This window comes from Atta colombica, unplaced genomic scaffold (assembly GCF_001594045.1).
Source record: "Atta colombica isolate Treedump-2 unplaced genomic scaffold, Acol1.0 scaffold257, whole genome shotgun sequence".
Classification (NCBI taxonomy): domain Eukaryota; kingdom Metazoa; phylum Arthropoda; class Insecta; order Hymenoptera; family Formicidae; genus Atta; species Atta colombica.
This window is the reverse complement of record NW_017259356.1, coordinates 407,489-413,488: the sequence shown is the minus strand read 5'-3', so window position 1 is coordinate 413,488 and position 6,000 is coordinate 407,489. Positions and strand designations below refer to the sequence as shown.

Here is a 6,000-nt window from a genome sequence, read left to right as displayed (position 1 = left end):
ATTTATATATATATATATATATATGTAAAATACAAAACGTATATACAATGGTAAAATGACGCGTAAATACATACGTGCACACGAGGAATGCCTCTGCCAAAGCGCGATGTTAAATTTTGTCGAAATAATTTTCACGAGATTTGCGGGATACCGCGTGTACTAGAATATGCTCCACCGAATTCAACCTGATTGCCAATTAGACAGAGCACTCTCGGGTCCACGTTCGCCCTGGTTCTGGGCAGATCTTGAGCCTCACAGAGCTTTCTCATCAAAACATCAACGAGAAATACTAATTGTGTGACACGATAACGTAAAAAGTGAGAGACACGTGTGTGTTAAAACTTAATGATACATCTTCAGAGACACCGAGTAGGGATATGGTGACGTACCACATCGAGTACATTGAGAACGTGGTTCGCGCGGACGACACTAGTAGTAGTAGTAGTAGTAGTTGTTGTTACATTGTGTGTTGTGGTCGTGGCAAGAAGAAGAAGAGGTGGAGGAGGTGTGCGGCGCCCCCGGCCAGCCGGTCGCCCGTCACACCCTGAAACAGAATAATATTGTCACTCCCCTGCGAAGAAATACCGTCCCTACCGACTATCACCTCTGTAAGCGTTGTTTAAACATAATTCATTTATTAATAATATATCGCGATATTTCACAATGAGAAACACAGAAACATATTTGTTATTGACAATTAATACAATATCGTCACGATATTTCATTCATATCATTCTTAAAAATATTTATATAATTTTTATTTTTATTTTTGGAATTATTGAAGAATTATTATCTCATCACATAACAAATATTTAATTTCTATGCATATATATTGTAATATCAAAGTTAAAAACAGAAATGAACTCTTAAAAAAATTCTGTTTCAAACAAAAGAAACCATAATCTTCTGTACAATGTACAGAATCGATATGTCAATTTAAAAAAATCAATATGTAGATCTAACGATCCACGTTTAGAATGATCGAAATACGTCAGACAATGTTAACGTCTAGTTCGAAATTGAATTCTACTGTTGACGCGCGCTTTCACGTATGAGTGTCTGACCTGGTAGTGTCGATTTCGTTTGTTATGACTCAGTTTTATCGGTGGCTCCGATACTTCGCTCTCACAGAGCAGCGGCGCGAAAGTCTCCCTATGTGGAGGATCGAAGCCGAAAAAAGGGACGAAGCTTTATATTGAGGAAAAGGGGATTTCGGATTTGCTGGACCGTGTCCACCCTTTCCTCCCTCCTCCTCCCCCCCCCCCCCCCCCCCCCCCCTCCCATTGCATCGTTTACGTCTAATACGAGTGAGTGGATGAGCGCGCGCGTATACGTGAAGGAAAGGCAGAAAGTTTGGCGGGATGAGAGGAAGCGAGAAAGAGTGATGACGGTCAGTAGAGGGGAGGCTTAGAAACGGGAGCAGCGACCGGGATTTTAACGTCGAGCACACTCGTTTCGAGTCGATAGGTCCACTTCGGCTGGCTTGAGAAGCAGTCGACATGGTCCAACAACTTCCTCTTCAGCTCCTCACTCCGCGCCCTCCATCACGCGTCTTTTCGTCCATCTAGCCGTCATCTTCGTAGCAGGAAACAGGGCGTGAGCGGATGGAAGTTTTCATACGAAGGGCGCTCACGCACAATTGATAAAAACAACCGAAACCCCCGACCCGACTCTTGTTAAGAAACAACTACCCGAGTTTCTTCAGCTCACTTGCTGAGGAGTGGTCGCTTGTCATGAAGTGATATTAATGATTTTTGCGCGACAGTCTGACCGCGAAGCATCGTCCAAGAAGCTGTCATGTTTTCGCAATGTAAATTGTAATAACGTAGCGTGAAACACGAGAAACGTCGTCGATGAATAAATTGTATATGATGTAAGAGACTCGTTCGTGAGATCCGTAGCACGTGTCTCATCGCAGTAAGAAGAGAAGAGAAAGAAAGAGGATATTATTTAACTCTAAAAAAAATTTCTCTCTGCGGCGGTGTAGATTCCAGAACGTTGATAACTATTACAATTATTTAAGCAAAGACCTCCTAGTATTTAAGCAAAAGTTATAAAAATCCTTATTCATCGCGATGTGAAGGGATTAAATATTGTCGCAACATGTCTCAGCATAAATTTGAAGATAATGATTGTCCGTATATTAAAACATATTCATTTCCAATGAAGGAAAAACAAAGGAAAAATAATTACAGCATTAGATGTGTTATATTTGCGAAGTACACAACAATATCCAGTTTTTTAGTTAAATTATGGAAATGTACTTGATATAATCAAAAGAAGATTTCCTTCTCCATGCTGCAAGCATGTACGCGATATTATTAAAAATCATTGTTTCCGTTTGCCTTCTAAAATTCGTACGGAAATAAATAAGGTGTCTGCTGGAGGGTTATATTATTTTCGAGGGACGCGAAAAATGGGCTCGCGCACACGTATACAGTAAGGCGAATGTATGGATATGAATAGGCGGAAATATTACGTAGAGCGGGAGAGGGTAATATCCGAAAGAGGGAGACGAGGACGACGAGAGAAAAGCGGGTTAGTGAGTGAGAGACAACGTTAGTTTACTTTGTATGCCACGCAGTGAGAAAGTTTCATCCAGCTGTTAGTCGCGTCTTCCTTAGTTTTCCTCTCGATGAAAACTCACTCGTGAGTTTAAACTTCCATCTTCCATGCACGCGCAAGCGAGTGAAAAGCAAATAACCAAATATGGCTCTTTATCTCGTTATAAGGAAAGTAAGGTCCTAATCACTGTGTAATTATGTAATAAGAAATAAATTTAAGCCAAAATAAGAAAAGCTAATAAAAATCAACGCGAATGTTCATAAAACATTTATTGAATGTAATAAATTACATAAATACACAAATGTTTCGACCGCAATTTGTATTTTCCTCAGTGCATCAAATAAAATTGCAAAAATTAAAGTACATGAAATTAAATAAAAATGTAAATCAAATGTAGAAATCACTTAAATATTAAAATGCACGAGCGATTTTTGAACGCTTCCTTATTCTAAAAAGGATATTACGATAAGAATACAATTTATATGAAAAATAGAGTACCGACGAATAGATCAACAGAAGGGACAAAGCTTGACTGAAAGCACGAATATCCGAGAGCTTCCTGAACTGATTTCTATTTTGTCACTCGGCCAATCGCTCGGTATCGCTAGAAATAAATAACATCGAATACATCATCCCCCGGATTGCCGTCATACTAGCCGCTTGTTCTCGTCGCAAATAGAACCCTCGGGAATTACGCCGCGGAGATCGGTGGCCTGGGATGGGTAGACGCGGTAATACTGGTTATCATCGCGCTGATTGCACCTATATCTCCCCTCTCCTGCGCAGCACTCGCTACATTCATCGAGCTATCCTTCCATTGGTACCTGCACCTGACCCACAGTACATTTCCACCCGAGCTATTCATTACGGTCTACAACGTTCGTTCCTTTCACGATACATCGATGTACGAAAATTGGCGAGCGGCACGGTAGGGGTTATGCATTCATATGCATTGCAGACACATCATGAATCCTTCTACTCGTCGCGGCAGGGCTCTAAAACCATGCTATGCCAAGACACTTTGGCAGTGAATGTACAAGTGATACACGCTCGATGATCCGGCAATTTTCAAGGAACAGGAAGTTTTACAACAAAGATCCGGCGCGTAATTTAATGGCAAATGAGCCGTTTTACAAATTAACTCTTCCGAACTTCTAGCTGGTCGTTACACTTTCCGTTGTAAGCGGTGCAAATTATTTTAATTGCACGCGCGAGGTCTATTTTCTTCTCTCTGGGAGAGAGATAAAAGCTATGGTCGGAGTCGTGAAGGTAACTTGCGGAAGACCGACGAGATCGTCAAGAAAATTATTCAGGGAAGCCGACCGTAAAACAATGATGATTAATTCTTGCTGCGTAATATTTAACGGGATAAAAAATCAGTCACGTATCACGCCCAATATACGCTTAAAAAACCAAGTGAAATATCTCACGGCCGATTATTATACGAGCTTCCGTTATTTACACAACCGTAAACAACCGCCCGTTGCACATCTACATGCACGTGTACTCGCGGCAAAGGTAACGAATAGCAGAAGGCAAAGCAGCTACACCTTCAAAACACGTTCTCCGGCCTCTCTCGGTACCATGCACACGTACGTGTTTACGTTACGAACTTGCTATGCCAAGCGGAACTAACGGTAACGAACGGTTGCGAACGTAAGAGACCGGTTCCTGTAGCAAACGACATTTCTACCGAGCATTGCACGGCGGTGCGTGCAGTAAAAGAAAGCAAACTATTTGCAAGATTCCAAAGGAGAGAGTGAGTAGAGCTCGTAGCATTGAAGGCAAATAGGTAGATAAATAGATAGATGAATTGATTTATACTTGAAATACATTCTCTGCACGTAACCTCGCAGCACGAAAGTATATCAAAGGAAAAGAAATAATTACATTGTAATGCAATTATGATGTACTTGTGATGCGAATAACGATTAACTTTTAATCTGATAAGAGAGATGTGCCTCACAAAAGCTCAGAGAGCATCATTTTTTTGTGATAATTTTTTTCCAAATGTTTTATGCATGTCAAACATTAAATTATTTGACAAACTTTGTCAAGTAAATTAATTTTTGCGTTTTCCGATATGGAAATTTGCATTTTATTTAAAATTGTATGAAGAATAATATTGAAAAAAAAAATTTTTTTAATTTAAAAATTAAAAAATTTTTAGGATATAATTATTTCGTTGAAATAAATAATCTTTATTTAAATACGGCGAAATAAAATTATATTTCTAACAAATAAACGATATTTTATTTTTTTACAATTTTTTTTACAATGAGATATACAATATTTCACAGAAATATATATTCCATCATCAGTTAATTTTTTTTGTAAACAAAATAGATATCGAAGAAAAATGTTACATGTAATATTAGCTTGCGAATATTTTCACTTTTTTTTCTTATAAGTGGACTATTACAACTGTTCAGAACCGATTCAATTCTTCTCGAAATATGTTATTAAACACAAAGTCTAAGAGATATGTATTTTTTTATATCAATCGAATTTAAGATTTAAGGGATGAAAATAATAAACTTGGAGCATTTTGAAAAATATTAGATTTTATAAAAATTTACATACACAGTTACATATAAAAAATATATAAAAATTTTGCCTAAAACATTTCTCTATATATCTGCATTTCATTGATAATTAATTGAAATCAAATAAGCGTCAGCTAAGAGTTTATTTTATATCTTAAATTTTAAATACTAAATTGATAGAAAAAATGTGTATAGAATTTGAAACATGTGTATAGAATTTTGTAATTAACAACATATTTAAAACTTTAATTAAATTAACTGATTGTCTGATTAAGCTAACGTTTCCTATGAGTAAAGATTAAAGAAATAAGACTTTAGATTAGAAATAAGCTTTCAAGAATCTTGTGAACTATACTGGCAATCCCAGATGTATACGACTGATATGATGACATGGAATACAAAGAACTGACGTGAAATACGAATATGAAATAGGGGAAAACGAGAGGGAGAAACGGGGAATTTGCACGAAAGAGAAAAGTTTCCCAATATTTCGCGAGAAATGCTCACGTGCAAGAGCGGTAGATAATCTCGACGATCATCTCGGCGCGACAGCTCGAAAGTTCCGGCCGTTTCGGGAGAACGTAGTGCGTACTCTGCTGGTTTATAGCGGCCCTGTGGTCATCAGGTTCCGAGTGGTCAGAGGATGGTACCCGTTGGTGCAGCGGCGTTATCCATTTGCATCGTAACTAGTCGCGGTAGCAGCAGTAGCAGCAGCAGCGGGTACGACGGTCGCTGTTGACGGCGTTATGTTGTTACTGCTGCTGCTGCTGTTGCTGCTGCGACCGCCCCGACGTTGCACCCAGTCCAAAACCGGTGACTGCATCTGCATCGTGCCGAAGGGGGTGACGGGAGGGCGAGCTAGTAAATTACACGTTGACTAGGGCTGACA

The 6,000-nt window shown here is 38.9% G+C and overlaps 1 protein-coding gene across 7 annotated transcripts in view; it reads right to left on the bottom strand.

Moving 5' to 3' along the window:
• LOC108689105 (CUGBP Elav-like family member 4) overlaps positions 1 to 6,000 on the bottom strand; it is a 672,688-nt gene that overhangs the window by 434,008 nt on the left and 232,680 nt on the right. The window contains exon 1 of one of the 7 annotated variants that reach the window (XM_018195739.1): positions 390 to 419. The exons of the other annotated variants lie outside the window; for them this stretch is intronic. The gene's annotated coding sequence lies outside the window, so the exon portion shown is untranslated. Of the gene's footprint in view, positions 1 to 389; positions 420 to 6,000 lie in introns of those variants that run through there. 7 annotated transcript variants of the gene reach the window in all.